Here is a 25,455-nt window from a genome sequence, read left to right as displayed (position 1 = left end):
CTGGATCCTTACGGACATGGTGCTTTCCAAGGAGAGCAGGACACAGGCAGAGCCAGGAGAACCAGCCTGCAATCACACAGTGCCACCGGGGAGAGATGTTGTAGAGCAAAGACTCCCTTCAGGTTGGAAGGAAACTCTGCATTCAGTGAGCTGCCTGGAGAATGTGTGCCCACAGCTCTGTGGGAAGCTGACAGCAGGGAATAACATTCCCAAGCAGCTGCATCTCTGCCCGGGAGGAAGGACTGTCTGCAGGTTCAGACACTTCTGAGTTTGACCCTTCAGACCATAGTGACCCTTTCAGAGAAAACGCTGAGGACAAGTGTATTTGAAGAGCTCAAGCTGACTGAGAAGGGCTGCAAAGCATCCTGGAGAGCTGATTTCCAAGATCTCAGTGGGCATTTGGCACCTTGATAAACTTCTCTTCTTCCCTCAGTGCCCAGGGAACACCAGACAAGGTCACACAAGAGTTTCCCTTGGAGTGCCCTGGGCTTGGCTGGTGGAATCTTCTTGGGGGAGGGCAGGGATGAGATGAAGGCAGTTGGGTGAGACTTTGGAGTGGAAGATTGTGCCTGTTTGGGGTTTTCTGTCTTGAAAAAAAGCTCACCATGAGCTGTTAGAAGGCCCTGTGCTGGGTAGATTCAGCTACTTGAATAAAGTTTTCAGTTTAAGATCTTTGTTTTTTAGGAGCTCCTGATACCTCCAAAAGCCAGATGAGGATTGCCAACAATTTCCTTTCCTATGTGGATATAATTACTTGGCAGGATTCTGCTGTGGAGTCTCATGCTCTGTACTAAGACATTTCTGGAATAGTATTCCAAGGAGCATCCCAAGCATTGTATCCTGCTCCCTTCTCTAATGTATCCATATATAAAGCTCAGTAATTTCCCTTTTGCAGCCTATTTATTTACCTAAATGAGTTCATTTGACTTAGATATATTAAGGGATGGCTTTATTTCCTGGTCTATTTTTCCTGATGAAATAAATAAACCAACAGTTCTGCTGGAGTCCAGGTTCTTAAATCACTGGAGTTTTCATTGCACGTATTGTGTAACAGGTTGAAAACTTCCTTAGCTGGCAGCTGGAACAAAACTCCATCCAGCTCCCAGAGCTTGGAAACCTCCTTCTTAAACAGCAGGAAGAGCCACAGTAGATGCCCAAGTGCTGCAGAATGGCAGGAAATGCAGGCAGTGCAATGGTTGCAGTGTGTGAATCTCTGCAGTTCAGCAGAGGCTCCTCATCCCTCTGGAGCAGGGAGGTCACTGCTGGGAAGTTGTGCTGTCCAGAAGCCTTGAGCTCCTGTGGCAGGACGAGCACAGGGCAGTGCCACGGCCTTTGTGGGGAAGATCCTGCGGGGCCTGCCAAGTGCTGCTGCTCTTTGGAAAGCGGGAGAGTTGTGGGTCCTTGCGAGGAGGAGAATGAAGATGTTCAGCAGCAGAAAGCAGAGCAGAGCAGTGCCCTCCTTTTGTCCGGGGCTGCCAAGGGGGTACTGAACCTGGCGAGCCCTGAGCCAGGAGCAGCAGGAGGGCAGTGTAAACCCGACAGCCCTGGAACAGCACGAGAGGCTGCAGAGCTGGAGAAGGAATTCTGCGGGAATACTCAAGTCCGGAATGCTGCTGGAAGCATCCCTTTGGCCCCTAGAATTGCCCTGGGAGTTTGCTGCCAGGCTTTGCTGCTCTCCTGCTGCAGTGAGTCAATGGGAGCTGCCGGGTGCTGTGGGCTGGCGATGCCGTGGGGAGCAGCTGCCCGGCCGTGGTGCCCCTTGCCGTGGGTGCCGTGCGGGCTGACGGTGCCGGCGGGTTCCGTGGCAGCGCCGGAGCCTGGCGGGATCCGCAGCGCGTCCCGCCCGGCGCTGCAGGACCGGCAACGGCAGCGAGGGCTGCCAGGCCTTGGGAAAGCTGCGACCTGCAGGAGCTGTCAGGGCTCCAAGGCACAGCCCGGGGGGCAGCAGAGACACAGAGTTCCTGCTGTGCCCATTCCCGTTCCTGCCGTGCCCATTCCCATTACTGGTAATGCCCAACCTGCTCCCAGTGTCCCCGTTCCTGTCCCCAGGGTCCCCATCCTGGTCCCCCACATTCCCATTCCCACTCCTGGTGTTCCCATTACCAGTTGCTGGTAATGCCCAACCTGTTTGTCGTGACCCCATCCTGGTCCCCCATGTCCCAAATCCCATTCCTGGTATTGCCATTCCCAACTCCTGATGTCCCCATTCCCAGTTCCTGTTGTCCCCAACCTTCAGCTGGTCTTCCCATCCTGTTCCTGGTGTCCCCATCCCTTTCCCCATTGTCTCCTGGTGTTCCCATTCCCTGTTCCTGGTGTCCCCAACCTGCTCTTGGTATCCCCATTCCCAACTTCTGGTGACTCCAACTTGTTCCCAGTGTCCCCATCCTGGTCCCCCAAGTCCCCATTCCCATTCCTGCTGGTAATGCCCAGCCTGCTCCCAGTGTCCCTGTTCCTGTCCCCCTTGTTCCCATACTGGTCTTCCACATCCCCATTCCCAGTGTTCCCATCCCAGTCCTGACGTCCCCATTCCCATTCCTGGTGTCCCCAGCCTGTTCCCAGTGTCCCCATCCAAGCCCCCTGTCACCATTCCCATTCCTGGTTCCCACAGAGGAACTGCCGGATGCCGGAGGAGGGAGCCAGGATTTATTGCCCAAAGCAGGAGATTTTCACAGCCAAACTAAAGCCTCAGGAATAATTGTGGTCCTGGGTTTCACACGGGAAAAAGCAGGAAGTTGATCCATCGGGAAGAGCCGCAGGGGGGCCGGGGTGGGTGGGAGCAGCGGGATGAGCTCTGCCAGCAGCTCCTGCCTTTCCACAGGGAGAGGGAAGGGGCGGATCCAGCTCCGGGATCGCTCAGGCTGTGATTCCTGCTGGGATGAGAGTGGGGAAAGGAGGCACCATGTCCCTGTTCCCATCCCAGGGGATGGATCCAGCTGTGGAACCCAGGGAGAGTAGGAACTGCTCCGGATTCCCTCCTGATCCTGCTCCATCCATCCCACCCCAATCCCATCCCAATCCCACTCCTGAATCCAGCCCTTATCCCAGTCCATAATTCCACCTGATCCCACTCTGGAATCCTGTCTTAGTTAGAACAGCTGGGACCGATTCCTCACTGGATGGGTGTAGCCCAAAACTGTGGATTCTATGGCCTTCCATGCCATTTTCCCAGGAACTGTTGTCGGGGGGGGGGGGGAGGAGGGAGAGGGGCCTGCAAGGTGGGGGGGTGTTCCTGTCCTCATACCCTTTTATGGAATTCCCTACTCTAAATATCCTCATATCCTTTTATGGAATTCCCCGCTCTGAGGGAAGAACTAAGCATCCTTTTATGGAATTGCCCGCTCTGAGGGGAGGACTGGGCATTCCTGCCTGAACTGGAGAATATATAAACCTGGAGTTTCGGAACCTTTTTACCACTCGTGGGATCCAGAGGAGGACTGCAGCTCACTGCTCTCAACCAGCCTGAGACCACCATCCTCAACTGGACTGCAACCACCACTTTTGACCAGACTGCAACAGCTCTCCCACCAGCAGGTTTTTCCCTCTCTCTTTACTTTGGACTCGGGGGGGGCCCAAGGAACAGCACTTTGTTTATGGCCCAGGGTGCTGGGTTCTACATTTGGGTTTTGTGGATTAAACCCAATTGCTTGTCTGTATAATCAGACTTATTGGGCAAGGGGGGCCCAAGAGGAGCCCAAGGGGGGCCCAAGGGGGGCCCAAGGGGGCTGGGCCAGGGGGGAAAGGGCTGCAGGGGGCAGATCCCGGAGGAGGAAACCCGCCAAAAGCGGCGGCCCAGCCGAGGGAGGAGCCGAGCGGGAGCACAAAGAAGAGCAGCCAAAAGGTCCTGGCGGTCGCTCGGCAATGGCGGGGGGGGCGAGAGCGGTTTGGGGGCCCCTCGTGAGAGCCGGGGGTGAACCCCGGTAGCCGCGGAGTGGGGAGAGCGGAGAGGGGCGATCCCGGAGCTGGGGGACCCCCGGAATGCTGGAGGGGGGGGAGCAGAGAGGGAGCACCAGGCCCCTTAAGCGGGGGTCCCGGAGAGGGGGAAGGCCTTGGAGTGTGGAGAGGAGGGGGGGCCTTGAGGCGGGGTGGGAGCCGAGAACGCCAAGAGGTTTGCGAGGGTGGGAGGTGAGAGAGGAGGGCCGGCTGGCCCCGGGAGGCAGAGTGGGGAGAAGTGAGCCCTGGGACCCCCCTGGCAACACTAAAGGGGACCCCGGCGAGTGGGAACCCCCCGGAGCTGCGGGACCCCCGGCAGCCCGGAGAAGGGGGACCCCCAATGCAGGCAGAAGTGCCATCAGGCCAGACAGGGGGGACCCCCCTAACCCCAGAGAGCAGAGAGGGGGAACTCCTGGGAGGGGATTTTGGGCTGAATGTTGTTGTTTTGGGGGTTTTTATGGGCACAAGTTGCCCGGTGAGTCCTAGAGCTGGACTTGGGCAGGAGGAACCCCCAAGGCAACGCGCTCACACCTTGTTTTTCCCTCCCCATCAGGATTTCTGCTTCCCAAAGCTTGGGCCAATGGAGGAGGCTGTGAGGAAGAGGAAGATGCCTTGGGCCCCCCAGGCAGGTGAGGAGGAAGTCAGTGCCCCTTTGGGTTGGTCTTTTGTGGCCGTCCTGCCGGGGCCGGAGTTGGGGGGATGTCCTTGGGCTTTCCTTTGGCCTGGAGACAAATCCCCTGCGTGTCCTTGTTGCTTCCTGCCCCAGGCCCCGAGGTGAGGCCGGAGAGCGCGGAGGACAAATCCCGGCGGCAGAGCCTGGTGGGAGAGGCCGTTTTGAAGGGCTCCCCGGCGCAGGAAGGCAGCGGGGAGGAAAAGGGCCGGAGATGCCCCCGCAGGAAGGGCTGCAAAGCCAGCCCAGGGGGCTGTGAGGAGGAAAGAGCCAGCATGTGCCGGGAAGGCGGCCGGAGCTTGAGGCGGAGCTGCGAGCTGGTGGACCCTGAGCAGCCTCCCAGCAGGGAAAAGCCCTTCAGGTGTTTGGATTGTGGGAAGAGCTTCAGCAAGAGAACCAACCTCCAGAGGCACCAGCACATCCACAGTGGGGAACGGCCCTACACGTGTGGGGAGTGTGGAAAGAGCTTCAATCAGAGCTCCAACCTGCTCCAACACCAGATGATCCACAGTGGGGAACGACCCTACATGTGTGAGGAATGTGGGAAGCGCTTCAGTGACCGCTCTACCCTCCGCAACCACCGTCGCATCCACAGTGGGGAACAGCCCTACACGTGTGGGGAGTGTGGGAAGAGCTTCAGTGACCGCTCTACCCTCCGCAACCACCGTCGCATCCACAGTGGGGAACAGCCCTACACGTGTGCGGAGTGTGGGAAGAGCTTCACGAAGAGCTCTACCCTCCACAGTCATCGACGCATCCACAGTGGGGAACGGCCCTACACGTGTGGGGAGTGTGGGAAGAGCTTCAGTGACAGCTCCACCCTCCGCAACCACCGTCGCATCCACACTGGGGAACAGCCCTACACGTGTGGGGAGTGTGGGAAGAGCTTCAGGCAGATCTCCCACCTGCTCCGACACCAGATGATCCACAGTGGGGAAAGGCCCTACATGTGTGAGGAATGTGGGAAGAGCTTCACTCAGATCTCCGACCTGCTCCGACACCAGATGATCCACAGTGGGGAAGACCCTACACGTGTGCAGAGTGTGGGAAGAGCTTCAGGGACAGCTCCAGCCTTTGCAAACACCGTTGCATCCACACCAGGGAATGGCCCTACAAGTGCTTGCAATGTGGGAAGAGCTTCAGCACAAGCACCAAGCTGCTCAGCCACCAGCACATCCACACTGGGGAACAGCCCTACACGTGTAGGGAATGTGGGACAGCTCCACCCTCTACACCCACCGTCGCCTCCACATCAGGGAGAGGCCCTACAACTGTCGGGATTGTGGGAAGAGCTTCAGGCAGAGCTCTTCCTTGACCTCCCACCAACGGACCCACCGGGAAGAGAAACCCCGAGTGCCCCGACTGCGGGAAGAGCTTCGGCCGCTGCTCCAACTCCATCAGCCATGGAAGGACCCGCGTTGGATGATCCACAGGGACCCCCGTTGGGCACAGACCTGGTGTACTGGGAATGGGGGCAGAAGGAATGGGAGTGGGGACACGTGGAATGGGGAGGGAACACCTGGAATGGGAATGGGAACACCTGGAATTGAAATGGAGACACCTGGAATGGGAACACCTGGAAAGGGAATGGGGACACCTGGAATGGAAATGGGGACACCTGGAATTGAAATGGAGACACCTGGAATGGGAACACCTGGAATTGGAATGGAGACACCTGGAATGGGAACACCTGGAATGGAAATGGGGACACCAGGAATGGAAATGGGAACACCTGGAATTGAAATGGAGACACCTGGAATGGGAACACCTGGAATGGGAATGGAGACACCTGGAATGGAAATGGGGACACCAGGAATGGGAATGGGAACACCTGGAATTGGAATGGAGACACCTGGAATGGGAACACCTGGAATTGAAATGGAGACACCTGGAATGGGAACACCTGGAAAGGGAATTGGGACACCTGGAATGGAAATGGGGACACCAGGAATGGAAATGGGAACACCTGGAATTGAAATGGAGACACCTGGAATGGGAACACCTGGAATTGGAATGGAGACACCTGGAATGGGAACACCTGGAATGGAAATGGGGACACCAGGAATGGAAATGGGAACACCTGGAATTGAAATGGAGACACCTGGAATGGGAACACCTGGAATTGGAATGGAGACACCTGGAATGGGAACACCTGGAATGGAAATGGGGACACCAGGAATGGAAATGGGAACACCTGGAATTGAAATGGAGGCACCTGGAATGGGAACACCTGGAATGGGAATGGGGACACCAGGAATGGGAATGGGAACACCTGGAATTGGAATGGAGACACCTGGAATCGGAACACCTGGAATGGGAACACCTGGAATGGGAATGGGGACACCTGCAATGGGAATGGGGACATCAGGAATGGGAATGGGGTACCTGGGCTGGGAATGGGAACATTGGGAATGGGAACATTGGGAGCAGGTTGGGGACACCAGGAATGGGAATGGGAACATCTGGGATTGGAATGGGGGCACCTGGAATTAGAATAGGGAAAACAGAGGTGGGATGGGAACACCTGGAATGGAAATGGGGACAATAGGAATGGGAATGGAGACCCCTGGAATGGGAATGGGAACACCAAGAACTGGGAATGGGGAAAACAGATGTGGGATGGGAACACCAGGAATGGGAGGAGGGACAATAGGAATGGGAATGGGGACACCTAGAATGGGATGGAACACCTGGAAAGGGAATTGGAACACGTGGAATGGGAACACCTGGAATGGGAACGGGGACACCTGGAATGGGAATGGGGACACCTGGAATGGGATGGGGACAATAGCAATGGGATGGGAACACCTGGAACAGGAATGCAAACCCGTGGAATGGGAATGGGAACACCCGGGCCCGGGCTGTGTCCCTGGTGAAACAGGAGACCAGGCCCAAAAGAGTTCACTAAGAAATTTGGGCCTGCTAACAAGCTACCAACAGCCAAGACCATCTGGGCTCGTTCTGTTCTACTGACTGGAGCAAAGCTTCAGAGAATAGTCCAGGAACATGTCCTAGGCCTAGAGGGGATAAATTAGAGAGACAGCAGGATCAGGGAGACATTGGAAGAGGAGGAATAGGCCAGGAGCCAGGGCTTTTCCCAAGCTTCAGGGAGTGGGTCAAGAACAATGGAAGAGAAGGAAGGTCAAGCTGAGGAAGATGAGTTGAAGCCCCCAGAGCCATGGAGGAAGAGTGGAAGTCCCCTCAGGATTGAGGGCCAAGAGAAGCACTGCCCCAAGCCCTGCCTGAGCTCCACCTATACTCCGCCTGTTATTAATATGCAGAGATAGATGTTGGAATCACTTGAATATGCATTTAATCACAGCTGAAGATTGTATAAAAATGCTGATTTTGTGTGAAGCCTTGGAGCAAGTTTGTCCAGCGCGAGCTGGCTTGCTCCCAACGTTGAATAAACAAATACCTTGCTGCTTAAAGAGAAAAAAGTCTCTGAGCAGTTTCTTGGACCGATTTTTCGGATTCAGCGCCCAGTCAGTCCCAGGATGATCCCAGTCACTCCTGATCTCTCCCAGTTGCTCCCAGTTTCCTCCATGTGGCCCCACTCATTCCCAGTTCCCCACAGAAGCTTCCAGCATGATCCCAGTTGCTCACAGCCACTTCCCGTCATCCCCAGTGCACTCCCAGTTGCTCCCAGGATGATCCCAATCGCCTCCTGCATGATCCCACTCGCTCCTGGTATGATCCCAGTATGACCCCAGTCACCCTCCGTGTGGTCTCAGTTGCCCCCAACATGGGCCAAGCTGCTCCCAGCATGATCCCAGTATGATCCCAGTTTTCCCCATCATGGTCCCAGTTGCTCCCAGTTGCCCCTAGCACAGATCCAGTCACTCCACGTAGGATCCCGGTCTTCCCACCTGACAGTCCCACTCAATCCCAGTTGCTTCTCTTGTAAATCCAGTCACTCACAGTTCCTTCCAGTTGCCCCCAGCCTGGACCTAATTTCCCTTCACGTAGTCCCAGTCACTCCCAGTATGGTCCCACTTACCCCCACCCTGGTTGCAGACGCTCCCAGTATATCCCAGTAGAGCCCTCAGCACGCTCATAGTCCTTCCCAGTCACTCCCAGATGCCCCAGTAACATTCCAGTTTCCACCAGTATGATCCCAGTGACTCCAAGGCACTCCCACTATATCCTATGTGGCCTCCAGTTGCTCCCAGTATGATCCCTGTTGCCCCAGTTCTGGTCCTGGAGGGTCCCAGTGTGCTCAGATCCTGCTCCTGATGGGGTCCTGCTGGGTCCCAGTCCTGGTCCCGGTGTATCCTGGTGTCCCAGTCCATCCCAGTCCATCCCAGTCCATCCCAGCCTGTCCCAGTCCATCCCAGTCCATCCCAGTCTGTCCCAGTCCGTCCCAGTCCATCCCAGCCCATCCCAGTCCATCCCAGTCCCTTCCCAGCAGCCGCCACCGTTTCCCGGGTCCTGCCCCCCCGCCCCCCCAAGATGCTGACGGGGGTCGGGGCTCCGTCTTTGCCTTCGTCTCCCTGGGCCTGCCTGGAATGAAGGGGCCGCTGGGACTCTGCTGGGCCTCTGGGAATTGAAGGAACACTGGGACACTGGGGCAGGACATCCCCCCTGCAATGGCACCAAGACAATGCCCCATTTGCAAAGGGGTCAGTGCTGAGCTGAGAGGGGGCCGGGACAAGGCAGGAGATGTTGGACCCCAGACTGGTTTGACCCCAAATGAAGCCCCTGATGGTGAGGGAACCCCTGGAGTCCAAGGACTGTCAGACCATGAGTTTCTACCAGAAAGGGCCAGTCCCCTTTCCCAGGGGCAGGTTCTTCCAACAGAACCCTTCTTGGGGGGTGTGTGGAGATTCCTGCCTTGGCTGGGGACCCCCCCAAGGTCACTGCTGGAGGTTGAGAGCAGAGATCTCCCCACGAGCGCTGGTCTGGGGGAGTTCCATCCATCTCTAATTAAGAATTATTGCTTGTTTGCCAGCTTTAGTAGAATTGCTTCAACAATTGCTTTACTGTAGTGCCCTGTCCTACCTTATCCTGTACTACTGGTAGTTTTAGTGTTTCTACTGTTCACTAAATAATTCTGACTAAAACCTTTTGTGTCATCATTTGCAAAAATAAATAATTCATTTTCTATCAATAGATCTGATTTGCCATCATTAAAGCCTGGGGGACAAACGTGGTTCAGTCCCCCCTCTAGAATTGCTCTAAATTTCAACTGTTGGCACAATGCAAGGCTGAGATTGGATCCAGCAGCCCCCAGCACTCCAGAGTAATCTGGGAGCTCAGGAGGACCACCCCCCTTTCCCAACCCTCCAGTGCCCAAAGACCCCCTTGGGACCGTCCATCCCTCCAGACCACCCCCCCTTTTCCACCCCTCTCCCTGTTCCTCCCACTTTTCCATGGTCCCCTCAAGCCCCAGGCCCCTGAGGATCACTTTCAGCTTCCAATCCCCATTTTTTCCCCCTCTCCCACCCCTTACACATCATTCCCCCCATCCCCAGCCCCCTCATGCTCAGTTTGGGGGTCCCACCCTCCCCTTTTCCCCACTCTTCTGACCTCTCCCACCCCTTTCCCATCAGCCCCCAACCCTCAGTCTCCCTCCCCCTCTACTTTTGGTGGGTCCCACTCCCCTCCCACTTACTTTGGGGTCCCACCACCCCTTTTATACCCTCTGACTCATCGACCTCCCCCCTTCCCAACACCCCCTCTCACCCGAGAGCTCCTCACCTGCAGTGGGGGGGCTCTCAGTAACACCAGAGTCCATGAAAGTCCCCCCAAAAAAGGGTTAGGTGGAGTCCTGGGTGGGCTCGGAGTGGGTTTGGGGGTTCCTTGGGGGCTGTGGGGTGGTTTAAGGGGGTCCCAGCACACTTTGGGATGCTTTGGATGCCATGTTGGTGTGCAGATGTCCCCCCAAAGCTCCTCCAGAACAGGGTGACACAAGGGGGGGGCACAGAGGGGTCCCCATTCCTGATCCATGCTGGAACAACCACACTGGGGGCAACTGGGATCAGAGTGGGAGCAGCTGGGCCCCTGCTGGGCTCATACTGGGACCATGCTGGGAGTGACTGCAATACTACTGGGAGTATGTGAGAGGGACTGCAGCCATACTGGGGATGACTGGGATCAGACTGGATTCATTGAATCCACTGGAAGTTGATGGAATTTACTGGGATCATTTGGTGTGACTAGACTCATAGTGGGATCATATTGGGAGGAACTGGGACCATGCAGGGGCAAGTGGTCTCCTCCAGGCAGTGCCTCCCATTTCTCAGGAGAGAGTTAAAAAAACCCCACACCCCTCCACAGCCTTTGGAGGGTCTTCAGCTTGGAATGTGGATCTGCTGGTTGGTTCTTTTGTGTGGGTCAATCACCCAAGGCAAAAACTCCCCTCCCCCGTTCAACATCCCCCCCTTACAGCAATGCAGGGCAAAGAAACATTCCCTGCCTGGGTTTTTTTGAACAAGTAAACCTGTGACAACCTCCCAGGCTGCTGAGCAGGGACAAGGAGGCAATGAGGGCCCAGGGCTGCAAGGGGCACTTTTCTCCTCATGGTGGGACCATAAATGGGCAGAAAAGAAACCCCCAAGGCTCAATTTGGGAGCAATAGTGGGCAGCCATTCTTTGTTATCAACCCCTCACCCATGGGAGGATCTTCCCCCCAACCACGAGTGTGCCCCGTTCTCCCCCAGGGCAGCTGAGATTTACTCACAATTTTACATATCCAGCAAATGTCTTACATATTCACTCCTTCCCTCAGAAAGATCACACCCATGGGAATCAGCTCGGGGAGGTCCTTCTGAAGTCCTTCCAAAGTCCTTATTTGGTCACTGGGGGGCTTCTGGTGGCCTCTTGGTGGTCTCTGGTGCTTGTTTGGAGCTTGAACTTTACTTGACCTTGTCTGTTGAGCAGAGTATTTACAGCTGGATATAGAGGGCCCTTGTTCAGCATCTCTTCTCCAAAACCTGGACACTTATGTGACAACTACCCCAACTGAAAAGCATTCAGAAACTTCCCCATTTTGGAACTCCCCTGCCAGAAACTTCCACTGTAAAGGCCCTGGAAAACTGCTGAGCAAGGGAGAATTCCTGCTCCCAGGAGAGACCCCGCCTGGTTTGACGGGAGGCCTGGGAAGGACCCCCCTGGCAGAAGCTTTCCCCCCAGGCTCTCCAAGCTCCCGGCTGTGGGCAAAGCCAGCCCATGGCCCAGCGGGGTGGGCTGGGGCTGCCCAGGGGCAGGAGACACGGGCCCCACGGAGCGAGGCCAGCGGAGCCCCAGTGGGCCGGGGCTGGAGCGCCCGAGGCCCGGGAGAGGCTGGAGAGCAGGCAGGGAGCCCGCAGGCCTGCCCGCTCCCAGCTGGCAAGGGCTGCAGGCAGAGAGGCAGCTCTGCAGGCCTGGAGCAGCACAGGGGCTCTCCAGCTCTGCCCTCGGCACAGGCCTCTCCCAATGCACCAGGCACAGACGGGCACCATTGCAAAGGGGAACCTTTGAGTCCCAGTTTCGGGGGCAATCACACACTCGCCCCAAGGAGCCACAGCCAAGAGTCTGGGGGCAGCACGGGGCCCTTCCTGGAAATCAGAGAACTTTCCTAATCTTTCCATGGGCTCACTTTGCCTTTGGATTCGTTGTTTCCATTAACACCAGAGGGGGTGTTAGGCCATAAATCACCTTTAGCCAGCACACAGCAACAATTCCTCACAAACTACTTTGGAGAGAACACAGCTTGGGAAAAGCACTAGAACTGTCAGTTTTGTGAGAGTTACCCTTGATAAGCTTCAGGGAACAAAGCCTGGGAGAGAAAGATGTGTTCTTGAACCTGCATATCTGGAAACAAGGGCCTTCTGCAGAAAGCAGCAGGTCAGGAGGAAGATGAACAAAGGCTCAGCATTTGTGAGGGAAAATGCCCACTGGAGGAAAAAGATGCTAAAAAGACTGAAAGTGTGAACTAATTAGCATAAGACACAAGAGAGTACTGAACAAGAGTGCCTAAATACTAATGAATGAAATGGAACAATGAAATTATGCCATTTGGCGCCAATGAACATTAATTTCTTTGTCAAAAAAGTGTAAATGGGTGCAAAAGTGATGTACTGCTGTCTGTGTGAAGGCCGCATTGTTGTTGGCCACATACACAGCCAGCAAAGAAAGTAATGCCTTGCTTTGTCACACTAAACCCACGGTGTTCGAGTGTTTCATTGATCCCAACAATGTCAGAGCATTTGGCAACACCCTCAGCAGTCAGTCACTTGCACTGCCAGCATGGGGGCCAAATGCTGTCCTTGGAAAAAACATGGACTGCCATCATTTCCAGGAGCCCAGCTCCAAAATTTAGATAGCACTTCCCAAATTGGATATGTCTGGGGATTGCTGCCATGCTAAAAGGGCCAGGACAGAAAACTGCTGCTGGCCTTTGCCTGCCCTGGGAAACCTTTCCTCTGCCCCCCAGCACTGGGGCTGGGTGCTGTCCTTCCCAAGGAAAGGGACTGTCATCCCCCCCGGGAGCCACCTCCAAACCTTGGATGCCACCTGCCAGCCTGACTCTGTCAGGGATTGTTCCCACCCAAAAGGGGCCAGCACAGGAACCTGTTGCTGGCCTTTGCCTGCCCTGGGCACCCTGTCACCTGCCCCTGAAACACTGGGGCTGGGGGCTTTCCTTCCCAAGGACAGTTAATGGCACCAACTTTCAGGAGCCCACCTCTGAGCTTTGGGCATCATCTCTGTCCTGCAAAAGGGGCATTTCCTCAACCCTTTGTGTTCCCTTGGTCTGTCACAGCCCCAAGAAGGCTGAGACCCTTGTTCCTGACCACTTTTAAAGAGGATTTGAAGCTTGAAGTCTTTTAGGAAACTAATCCAAAAGAGCCCCCCATTTCCAGCAGTGGCTTTCCTGAATTACTGGAGGGAGCAGTGAGAATTTTGGGATGAAGTCTTTACTCTCCTGTTGATGAGCTCAGAGTCGGTGTCTCCTGTGCTCTGGCCACGGGGCAGGGCCTCCCTGCCCTTTGGTCCCTGCCTCGTGGCCACCCCTGTGCCAGGGGATACTGTGCAGGTCACCTGGAAACAAACACATTCCAGCCCAGCATTCCCCTGTGTGCCCACTGGAATGTGCACCAGACACCCTGAGGGAAGAAACCTTTCCAGAGAAGACTTTGCTCTTCCTGCTGCAGCCACAAATGGGACAAATGAAACCCTCCAACTCTGTCCTTTTTGTATCAACCAGTCAGGCACCACTTTCTTCTGGCCAGGGGGTGTGTTGGGGATAACTCCAACCCTCCCTGCCCCCCAGCCTTTTCACTTATTTATATGTGTTTAGCAAAGAAAGAATTTAAAGGGCATCAATTCCCAATTACATCATCCTCTTCAGTATTTAGTATTCTATCCTCTATTGGTTATTGACTTCTCACTCCTCACCATATATATATATATATATATATGTAGTCCCCATTTTTCAGGCTTTTTATTATCCTTTTCCCAGGTAGGGAGTTTCCAACACCTACTGTATGGTCTTTGTTAACCTCTTCTTTGTCTCCTAGTTCCTGCACAATGTCCTTGTGGTCTGTAAATTCTGCATTCCTTGTGTCCAGTTTCAGCAATCCATCTCTCTCCCCAGGCTTTGTTCACTGAAGCAGATCAGGGCTAGTTTAGCAAAACTCAGAGTTGCAATAATTTTCCCAAGCCTGTTCCCACAAGAGCAGGTGATGATAAACTTTGCTAAGTGCTGGCTAATAGTGACTTAAGACTAACCCACTGTTTAGGATGAATATTCTGGTTATGATTCACTAAAGCAATTAACTAACAAGTTAATGAACACCATCAATTTAAACGAATCAGAAAATGATCTCGTTCCCAGCAGCAGCACCGAGTGCCCGGAGCCGATGTGTGCAAGTGCTGGGCTGGAGCAGAGACGTGCTGGAGGGGCAGATGGCAATGGGACAGCCCAGAAAGGGGAAACGCTTCCCCCCAGGCCAGGGAAAAGCTGGGTTGGTCTCTGCAGCCCTGGCAGGAGAGGCCTTTGCTGTCGGGGGGGTCTCTGCAGCCCCTGAGGGGCTGTGCTGGAGGAGAAGCTGATCTCAAGGCAGGACAGAGATGCTGAAAATGTCTTTGGGTGGGCACATGCCGTGATTCAGGAACACTGACAATCATCCCACAGAGCCTTGGTTGAATCATCAGGTGGGTGATGAAGGGACAGAAGGGCCTGCAAAGCCTGGGAGCAGGTCCCCCATTCCATTGCAAGTGGAAACACCGTGGGATCTTCTGGCAGGGCAGCAGGGCTGGGCACAGGCAAGCCAGGAGATGCTGGAGGCTGTGGCAGACAGCTCTGGGCCCCAGACAATCCCTGGGCTGCTCTCTTGCTGCCAGACAAGGGGGTCTGGCTGGGCAGGGGAAGGCTGAGGGAGCCAGGGCTGCAGGGAGCAGGGAATGGTGGAGCTGCAGGACAAGGAGCAGAAGGGCCCTGCAGGGCTGCAGCAGAGCTGATTGCAGGGAGCTGCCTTCAGGGCAGGGATTCTGCCCCTGGGCTCGGCCCTGCTGAGGCCACCCCTCGAGTGCTGGGCCCAGTTCTGGACCCCTCACTTTGGGGAAGATGTTGAGGTGCTGGAGCGTGTCTGGAGAAGGGCACCGGGGCTGCTGAAGGCTCTGGAGCACAAGTGCTGTGAGGAGCAGCTGAGGGAGCTGGGCTTGCTGAGCCTGGACAGAAGGAGGCTCAGGGGGGACCTTCTCACTCTCTACAACTCCCTGACAGGAGGGGGGACCCGGGGGGGGTCGGTCTCTTCTCCCAGGCAACCAGCAGTGGGACAAGAGGGCACAGCCTAAAGCTGCACCAGGGGAGGTTTAGGTCAGACAGGAGGCTCAAGTTCTTCCCAGAAGGGGGGACTGGGTGTTGGAATGGGCTGCCCAGGGAGGGGGTGGAGTCACCGTCCCTGGAGGTGTTTCAGAAAAGACTGGATGTGGCTCTCAGGGCCATGGTCTAGTTGACAGGGTGGGGTTGGGGCATGGCTTGGACTCCATGATCTCAGAGGTCTTTTCTCACCTCGTTGATTATATGATTCTGGAATGGCCCCTTGGTTCCATGAGGTTTTGCAGTGTCACAGTGGTCCTTTGATTCCATTAGGTTCCGCAGGGTCACAAAGGCCACTGGATTCCATGAGGGTACCAAAGGTCTCAAGGCTCCTTTGATTCCATGAGGCCCCACATGTCACACTGGCAACTTGGTTCCATGAGGCACCATAGTGGTCTCTGGGCTCCTTTAATTCCATGAGGCCCTGCAGTGTCACGATGGTCCCTTGATCCCATGAGGTTCCGCAGTGTCCCAGGGTTCCTTTGGCTCCATAAGGCTGATCTCGGGCTCTGAGACACAACTGAACCAGCAGTGGTTGTCCAGAATGTGCCCTAGAAAATATCTGTGTAACCAACTGCAATGGAGAGAAACCAGCCAAGGAAAGGAAAGAAACAATCAAGGAAGGAACTCGTGGTTCACAGAAGCAGCAAAGCAGGCAAAGGTGGGGTGTTACAGAATCCCAGAATGAAAGAATGTGCGAGCTGGAAGGGACCCCAGAGGGATCATCAAGTCCAACCCTCAGCTCTGCCCAGGCCCATCCCCAAGAGTCACAGCCTGTGCCCCAGAGGATCATCCAAACTCTCCTGGAGCTCTGTCAGCCTTGGTGCTGTGCCCACTGCCCTGGGGAGCCTGTTCAGTGCCAACCACCCTGGGGGGGGAAGAACCTCTTTCTAACATCCAACCTGAGCCTGCCCTGATCCAACTCCAGGCCATTCCCTGGGGGCTGTCCCTGGTCCCCCCAGAGCAGAGCTCAGGGCCTGCCCCTCCTCTGCCCCTCCTGAGGAAGTTGGAACTGCCATGAGGTCTCCCCTCAGTCTCCTCTTGTGCAGCTGAACACCCCATGTGCCCTGAGCTGCTCCTCCTAAGGTTTCCCCTGCAGAGCCTTCCCCATCCTGGTGGCCTCCTTTGGACACTCTCTACTGGCTCAATCTCTTCCTTCCATTGTGTCCCCCTCGAGTGCTCCACTATTGAGGTGAGGCCGCCCCAGGGCAGAGCAGAGCGGGACAATCCCCTCCCTGGCCCGGCCATGCTGGGCCTGATGCCCCAGGACAGAGTTGTCCCTCCTGGCTGCCAGGGCACTGCTGACTCCTGGCCAAGTGGGCACCCCCAGGACCCCCAGGGCCCTTTCCCAGCACTGCTCTCCAGCCTCTCATTCCCACTCTGTCCCCACATCAGGGGTTGCCCCATCCCAGAGGCAGAATCCGGCACTGCCCCTTGTTGAACTTCCATGGGTGGTGATTCCCAGCCCTGGCATCTGTCCAGGTCTCTCTGCAGGGCCTCCCTGCCCTCCAGGGACTCAGCAGCTCCTCCCAGGTTGGGGTCATCTGCAAACTTGCTCCGTGTCCCTTCCAGTGCTGCGTCCAAGTCATGGATGGAGATGTTGGAGAGCACAGGGCCCAGATGGAGCCCTGGGGAACCCCCCTAGTGACCCCCATCTGATGTCCCCCCAGTCACTGCCACCCTCTGTGCCCGACCCGGGAGCCCATTGCTCGCCCAGCACAGGGTGTGTTTATCCAGCTCTGGGCTGGACACTTTGTCCAGAGGGATCTGGGCACAGACACTATGGGAAGCTTCACTGAAACCCAAAAAGATCCCATCAACTGGCTTCCCTTGATCAGCCAGGGGGTGATGTTGCCATAAAGTAACTCAGGTTTGATCAGCAGGCCTTTCCTCTGGGGAAGCCGTGCTGGCTGTGATACCCCACAGCAGGGTGGGAGCTCAGGGGCCACCCCAGACCCCCCTTTTCCCACCTTTTCCCCCGTGACCACTGCAGCACCGGCTGTTGGGTGGAGGGGAACCCCCCATCAGCCCCCCAGGGATGGACAGGGGGGTTGGGGACCCCCCCAGTGCAGATCCAACCCCCCCAGAGGAAAAGGCTCCAGGGCTCAAGTGATGGGGACACCATGGGGCCTCCCTGGGACTCCTCTTCCTGCTGTCCCACCCCCCTTTTCTGCCCCTCTCCCACCCCTTTCCTATGGTCCCCACAACCCCCCACATCCCCCCTGCACTCAGTTTGGGGCTCCCACCCCCCTCCCAATAACTTTGGGGTCCCAACACCCCTCACACTCAGTTTTGGGGGTCTCAGCCCACCACTTTTCCCTTCTCTCCCACCCCTTTCCTATTGTCCCACTAAACTACAGCTTCCCTGTGCTCCCTTTGGGGGTCCCACCCCTTTGGCCCCTCAGCTGAAGGGGTCCCACCCCCCCTTTTTCCCACCTTTTCTCCCCTTTCCTGCTCCCTTTTCCCCATCCCCCCTGTGGCAAGGGGAGTTCAAGGCTTAGACAAAGTTGATTGGAGAAGTCCTGCCCTGGAGTCCCGGTGTGCAGAATGGACTCCCTGGCTTTCTAAACTCCTGCTCCCAGAGGAGCCTGGGGGCAGCTGGATCCAATCTCAGCCTTGGGTTATGCCAATGCTTTGAATTTAAGGAATTATAGAGATGGGATTGAACCAGTTTTGTCCCACAGGTTTTAATGATGGAAAAGCAGATATATTTATATCAATGAACTACTTATTCTTAATAATGATCAGACAAAAGGACTAAACCAGAATTATTTATTACACAACATGCACACTAAAACTACCAGTAGTACAGGATAAGGTAGGACAGGGCACTACACTAAAGCAATTGTTGAAGCAATTCTACTAAAGGTGGCAAACAAGCAATAATTCTTAATTAGAGATGGATGGAACTCCCCCAGACCAGCGCTCGTGGGGAGATCTCTGCTCTCAACCTCCAGCAGTGACCTTGGGGGGTCCCCAGCCAAGGCAGGAATCTCCACACACCCCCAAGAAGGGTTCTGTTGGAAGAAGCTGCCCCTGGCAAAGGGGACTGGCCCTTTCTGGTAGAAACCCATGGACTGACAGTCCTTGGACTCCAGGGCTTCCCTCACCATCAGGGGCTTCATTTGGGGTCAAACCAGTCTGGGGTCCAACATCTCCTGCCTTGTCCCGGCCCCCTCTCAGCTCAGCACTGACCCCTTTGCAAATGGGGCATTGTCTTGGTGCCATTGCAGGGGGAATGTCCTGCCCCAGTGTCCCAGTGTTCCTTTAATTCCCGGAGGCCCTGCAGTGTCCCAGTGGCCCCTTGATTCCATGACCTTCTGAAACACCTCAGGCTTCCTTTGGTTCCATGAGGCCCCCCTGTCACAAAGGCCCCTGGATTCCATGAATTCCGCAGTGTCACAAGGTTCCTTTTTTTCCATGGGGCCCTGCAGTGTCCCAATTGTGCCTTGATTCCAGGAGTATCCAAATTCTCCCAGGGTTCCTTTGGTTTCAGGAGGTCCCGCAGTGTCCCAGCGGCCCCTTCATTCCAGGCAGGCCCAGGGAGACGAAGCCAAAGACGGAGCCCCGACCCCCGTCAGCATCTTGGGGGGGTGGGGGGGCAGGACCCGGGAAACGGCGGCGGCTGCTGGGAAGGGACTGGGATGGACTGGGATGGACTGGGACGGACTGGGATGGACTGGGATGGACTGGGATGGACTGGGATGGACTGGGATGGGCTGGGACAGACTGGGATAGACTGGAGTGGACTAGAATGGACTGGGATGGACTGGGCCACCAGGATACACTGGGACAAGGACTGGGACCCAGCAGGACCCCCCGGGAGCAGGACCTGAACACACTGGGACCCTCCAGGACGAGAACTGGGGCAACAGGGATCATACTGGGAGCAACTGGGACTACACTGAGGGCTACTGAAAGCAACTGGAGGCCACATAGGATATAGTGGGAGTGCCTTGGAGTCACTGGGATCATACTGGTGGAAAGTGGAATGTTACTGGGGCATCTGGGAGTGACTGGGAAGGACTATGAGCATGCTGAGGGCTCTACTGGGATATTTTCTGAAGCTTTTCTCCAGTCAGTAGAATAGAACGAGCACAGATGGTCTTGGATGTTGGGAGCTTGTTAGCAGGCCCAAATTTCTTAGTGAACTCTTTTGGGCCTGGCCTCCTGTTTCACCAGGGACACAGCCCGGGCCCGGGTGTTCCCATTCCCATTCCACGTGTTTGGATTCCTCTTCCAGGTGTTCCCATCCCATTCTAGTTGTTCCCATCCCATTCCAGGTGTCCCCATTCCCATTCCAGGAGTTCCCATTCCCATTCCAGGTGTTCCCATTCCCATTGCAGGTGTTCCAATTCCCTTTCCAGGTGTTCCATCCCATTCTAGGTGTCCCCATTCCCATTCCTATTGTCCCTCCTCCCATTCCAGGTGTTCCCATCCCACTTCTGTTTTCCCCCTTCCCAGTTCTTGGTGTTCCCATTCCCATTCCAGGTGTCTCCATTCCCCTTCCTATTGTCCCCATTCCCATTCCAGGTGTTCCCATCCCACCTCTGTTTTCCCTATTCCCATTCCAGGTGTTCCCATTCCCATTCCAGGTGTCCCCATTCCAATTCCTGGTGTCCTCAAGCTGCTCCCAGTGCTCCCATTCCCATTCCATGAATTCCCATTCCCATTCCACGTGTTCCCGTTCCCATTCCACAAATTCCCATTCCCATTCCAGGTGTTCCCATCCCAGTTCCTGGTGTCTCCATTCCAATTCCTGGGGTCCCCATTCCCATTCCTGGTGTCCCTAACCTGCTCCCAGTGTCTCCATCCCTCTCCCCGGTGTCTCCATTCCCAATCCAGGTGCCCCCATTCCCAGGTCCTGATGTTTCCATTCCCATTCCTATTCTTCCCAGTCTGCTCCTAATGTTCCCATTCCCATTCCAGGTGCTCCCATTCCCATTCCAGGTGTCCCCATTCCCATTCCCCCTGTCCCCATTCCCATTCCTGGTTCCCAGGGAGGAACTGACGGATGCCGGAGGAGGAGTCAGAATTTATTGCCCAAAGCAGGAGATTTTCACACCAAAATTACCCCCCGGTGATGTCACCGCTGTCCCTGTGATGTCACCAATGTCCCTGTGATGTCATTGATGTCTCTGTGATGTCATTTATGTCCCTGTGATGTCACCGCTATCCCTCTGATGTCACCAGTGTCCCTGTGATGTCACCAATGTCCCTGTGATGTCATTGATGTCTTTGTGATGTCACTGCTGTCCCTCTGATGTCACCAATGTCCCTGTGATGTCACCAATGTCCCTGTGATGTCACCACTGTCATTTCCCCTGCTGGTTTACCATTAAACCACCACACCAGGTCTGTGCCCAACGGGGGTCCCTGTGGATCATCCAACGCGGGTCCTCCCATGGCTGATGGAGTTGGAGCAGCGGCCGAAGCTCTTCCCGCAGTCGGGGCACTCGGGGCTTCTCTTCCCGGTGGGTCCGTTGGTGGGAGGTCAAGGAAGAGCTCTGCCTGAAGCTCTTCCCACACTCCCCACAGTGGAAGGGCCTCTCCCTGATGTGGAGGCGACGGTGGGTGTAGAGGGTGGAGCTGTCCCGCATTCCCTCCACGTGTCGGGCTGTTCCCCAGTGTGGATGTGCTGGTGGCTGAGCAGCTTGGTGCTTGTGCTGAAGCTCTTCCCCCATTCCAAGCACTTGTAGGGCCATTCCCTGGTGTGGATGCAACGGTGTTTGCAAAGGCTGGAGCTGTCCCTGAAGCTCTTCCCACATTCCAAGCACGTGTAGGGCCTTCCCCACTGTGGATCATCTGGTGTCGGAGTAGGTTGGAGCTCTGAGTGAAGCTCTTCCCACATTCCTCACACATGTAGGGCCTTTCCCCACTATGGATCATCTGGTGTCGGAGCAGGTGGGAGCTCTGAGTGAAGCTCTTCCCACACTCCCCACACGTGTAGGGCCGTTCCCCACTGTGGATCATCTGGTGGTTGCTGAGGGTGGAGCTGTGCCTGAAGCTTTTCCCACAATCCAAACACCTGAAGGGCCTTTCCCTGCTGGGAGGCTGCTCAGGGACCACCAGCTCGCAGCTCCGCCTCAAGCTCAGACCGCCTTCCCGGCACACGCTGGCTCTTTCCTCCTCACAGCCCCCTGGGCTGGCTTTGAAGCCCCTCCTGCGGGGGCATCTCCGGCCCTTTTCCTCCCCGCTGCCTTCCTGCGCCGGGGAGCCCTTCAAAACGGCCTCTCCCACCAGGCTCTGCCGCCGGGATTTGTCCTCCGCGCTCTCCGGCCTCACCTCGGGGCCTGGGGCAGGAAGCAACAAGGACAGGCAGGGGATTTGCCTCCGGCCCACAGGGAAGCCCAAGGACATCCCCCCAACTCCGGCCCCGGCAGGACGGCCACAAAAGACAAAAGACCGACCCAAAGGGGCACTGACTTCCTCCTCACCTGCCTGGGGGGCCCGCGGCATCTTCCTCTTCCTCGCAGCCTCCTCCTCCATCCGCCCAAGCTTTGGGAAGCAGAAATCCTGATGGGGGGGGAAAAAGGGGGTGAGTGTGTTGCCCAAGTCCGTCTCTGGAACTCACCGGGCATCCTGTGCCCCTGAAAACCTCCAAAACACCAACATTCAGCCCAGAAAAAAAGAAAACAGCAAGATTTGGGAAAAAAAACCCGCACAAACTCCCCGCAAATTTGCAAAAGATCAAGATTCAGAAAAAAAATACGCCAAAACATGAAGATTCAGCTCAAAAAAACCCTCCCAGACGTTTCCCCTCTCTGCTCTCTGCACCTTTACCTTCTGGGCTCTCCCCTCTCTGGGCTGCTGGGGGTCCCGCTTAGGGTTGCTGGGGCTCTTGGGTGTCCCAGGGGTCCCTTCTCCCCTCACTCTCTGCTTCAGTGGGCCCGGGGAACCCCTCACTCTCTGTTTTCTTGGCCCGGGGAACCCAGGGGTCCCCACTGCCCAGGTTCCCCCTTCTCCGGGACCCCCCTTGCAGCCTCCCGGGGCTCCCGGGGTTCCTCCCTCTCCCTGCTCCCCCCTCCAGCCTGCCGGGGGTCCCCCAGCTCCGCCATCCCCCCGCTCCGCTCTCCACACTCCGGGGCTCCCGCCCTTCCTCCCCCCACCCCCGGCTCTCCCGAGGGCTCCCCAAACCCGCTGCCTCGGCTCCCTCCGGCTCCCCCGGACCAGCCCCCCCCGCCCACACCGGCCTCACAATGGAGCCGCCGGGGCCTCACCCACCAACACCAACCCCCAACAAGGGGGGGACCCGCAGCCCCCCGACCACCCACAGGGCTCTGCCCACAACCCACCCCGACACCGCCCCAAAACACCCACCGGGGACCCCCAGCAGCCCCCCGGCACACAGCCCCGCACAAGGGCCGCCTGTGCCCGAACCAACAAAACGCCCCCACAGCCGGGGGGACACCAGAGGCTGCCCCGGGGCAACGAGAGCAGGGAGCGGATCGGGCCCCGCACACGTGGCCGGGCTCTTGGGTCAGCCGACCGGGATCGGGAACAACAGCACGGCCCCGACGGCCGGGGAGGGGAGAAAAACAAGGGGTGAGTGCATTGCCTTGGGAGTTTCTCCTGCCCAAGTCCATCCCTAGAACGCACAGGGCATCTTGTGCTCATAAAAACTCCCAGAACACAAAGATTCAGCCCAAAAACCCATCCCAGAATTCCCCATCTCTCCTCTATAGGGTTAATGGGGTCCCCCCTGTCTGGCCTGATGGCACTTCTGCCTGCATTGGGGGGCCCCCTTCTCCGGGCTGCCGGGGGTCTCGTGGCCCTGGGGGGTTCCCACTCTCCGGGGTCCCCTTTAGTGTTGCCAGGGGGGTCCCAGGGCTCACTTCTCCCCACTCTGCCTCCCGGGGCCGGCCGGCCCTCCTCTCTCGCCTCCCACCCTCGCAAACCTCTTGACGCTCTCGGCTCCCACCCCGCCTCAAGGCCCCCCCTCCTCTCCACACTCCAAGGCCTTCCCCCTCTCCGGGACTCCCGCTTAAGGGGCCTGGTGCTCCCTCTCTGCTCCCTCCCCTCCAGCAATCCGGGGGTCCCCCAGCTCCGGGATCGCCCCTCTCCGCTCTCCCCACTCCGCAGCTACCGGGTGTTGCGGACGACGGGAAAGTATCACACGATCACAGTATTGATCATGACTAATCCAACTTTATTGCTGTAAGCTCCATGCTTATAAAGGTTAATAATTAGGCTCATTAATATTCCAAAATACAAGCTCATCATTGGCTCCTAATTACCTAAGTTATATTTGCGCAAATGCTGCCTCTTTCTCATGGCTATAGTTACTTTATTTACTATTTGCTACTTTCTCTACCTTTCCCATCCTGTTGCTCTAATTTTTCTATCACGTATGCAGTTTCTTAAACAATACAGCTTCACAGCAGACAATGCAGCTTTGCAGTTTCTTAGACAAAGCAGTTTCACAAACACACTGATCAATGACCTTCTAATAGTTTTCTTGCTTTAGCGTGAGACCTGCGGTATAGAATCTTTAATGTGTCCTCTCTCTACCAACCAGGTTTCTGTAATATCTTCCACACTTCCCCCGCTCTGTTTAGACAATGTTAAAAACACGTCACTCATTGCTTTTGTTAGCATGCTTTGAATGCATTTAAAAGCACAAGGAACAATGCATAAAGCAGCCAGCAGTATTAGTAAAAGCGAAATTGCTTGTTTAGTGATCTCCGCAAGCCATGGTCCTAAACCTAATTTTGCTAGCCATCCCCTAATGGGATCTTTTTGAACTTCAAAGTCATTCAGGTGACTTTGCATTAGCAGGGCTCGAGACATTCACAGCAGCTCGAGTCCACTTGGCAGGTATCCAAAGAGGTCCCTGTGGTGAAGAAACACAAAGATAACCTCTTCCCCAATAGAGTACTTTTGCTGGATCTTGCCAAATCCCTGTACGTGGATCTTTAAATCTGACCCACACCTCTTCAGGTTTCTCTGTATCCTGTTTTAATGTATAATGAATTGTTACAGGAGGATCTTTTTGATCTCCAAAAATGCATAAATGATTCAGGACAAACAGTACCTTGCTTAACCTTTTCTTAATATCAATAATGTTTTTATGTTTTTCAAGATACGTTTTTAGTGTGTAATGAGCCCTTTCTATGATTGCTTGTCCTGTGGGAGAGTGAGCAATACCTGTGCGGTGAGTGATTTTCCACTTTTTCAAAAATTGGCCTACTCTAGTACCCACATAGGCAGGTCCATTGTCTGTTTTTATCTGTTGTGGTTTCCCCATCACAGCAAAACATTCACACAAATGTCTTTCTACTTGTAAAGCTTTTTCTCCTGTTTGAGCTGTAGCCCACATAAAATGACTATATGTGTCAATACACACATGTATATATTTAAATCTTCCAAAAGGTGCATAATGTGTAACATCCATTTGCCAGATTTCATTACTCTTTAACCCTCTGGGATTTACTCCCATACCCAATCCTACACCACCATTATGATTGCTACATGTTGGACAGGATCGAACAATATTTTTAGCATCATTTAAGGTGATGTCATACATTCTTTTTAGTCCTCTGGCATTTTGATGATATTGTTCATGATCTTTCTGTGCTTTGGTAAATTCTTCCTCATCCTCTGTAGCCATAGAAACTAATCTGTCCGCCCTAGCATTTCCTTCACCCAACCCAATGTCCCATTTATGGCTTCGTACATGTATGACAGCATAGTCATGATCTCTGTTTGTTACTGCCAACCATAATTGACAAAATAACTGAAAGAGCCTCTTATTCGGGACTTCTTTAATTAGGGCCCCTTCTATCCGATTAACTACTCCTGCTACATAGAATGAGTCAGTAACAATATTAAGGGGTCTATCCATGCTAGCCAGTGCTCTGACCACTGCTAACAACTCTAAAGTTTGTAATGAATCTGTAGGTTCTCCTGTTAAAATTTCATGCTTCCATTCTCCTTTCTCTAACCAGGTTAGGGCAGCAGTGTGAGATTTTTTGCCAGCGTCTGTGTAAACTGTTCGTGCATGTGGAATTGGTTGTTCCTGTTTTTTAGGTTTCAGTATCCATTGCCAAGA

At 55.3% G+C, this 25,455-nt stretch overlaps 1 pseudogene; it reads left to right on the top strand.

The window, feature by feature from the left end:
* Nucleotides 1-25,455, top strand: part of LOC127461657 (zinc finger protein 729-like) — a 258,708-nt pseudogene that overhangs the window by 197,103 nt on the left and 36,150 nt on the right.

Source organism: Manacus candei, unplaced genomic scaffold, assembly GCF_025592945.1.
Source record: "Manacus candei isolate 608988 ecotype Guabito, Panama unplaced genomic scaffold, ASM2559294v1 h1tg000110l, whole genome shotgun sequence".
NCBI classification, from domain to species: domain Eukaryota; kingdom Metazoa; phylum Chordata; class Aves; order Passeriformes; family Pipridae; genus Manacus; species Manacus candei.
This window is presented reverse-complemented; position numbering and strand designations above follow the sequence as displayed.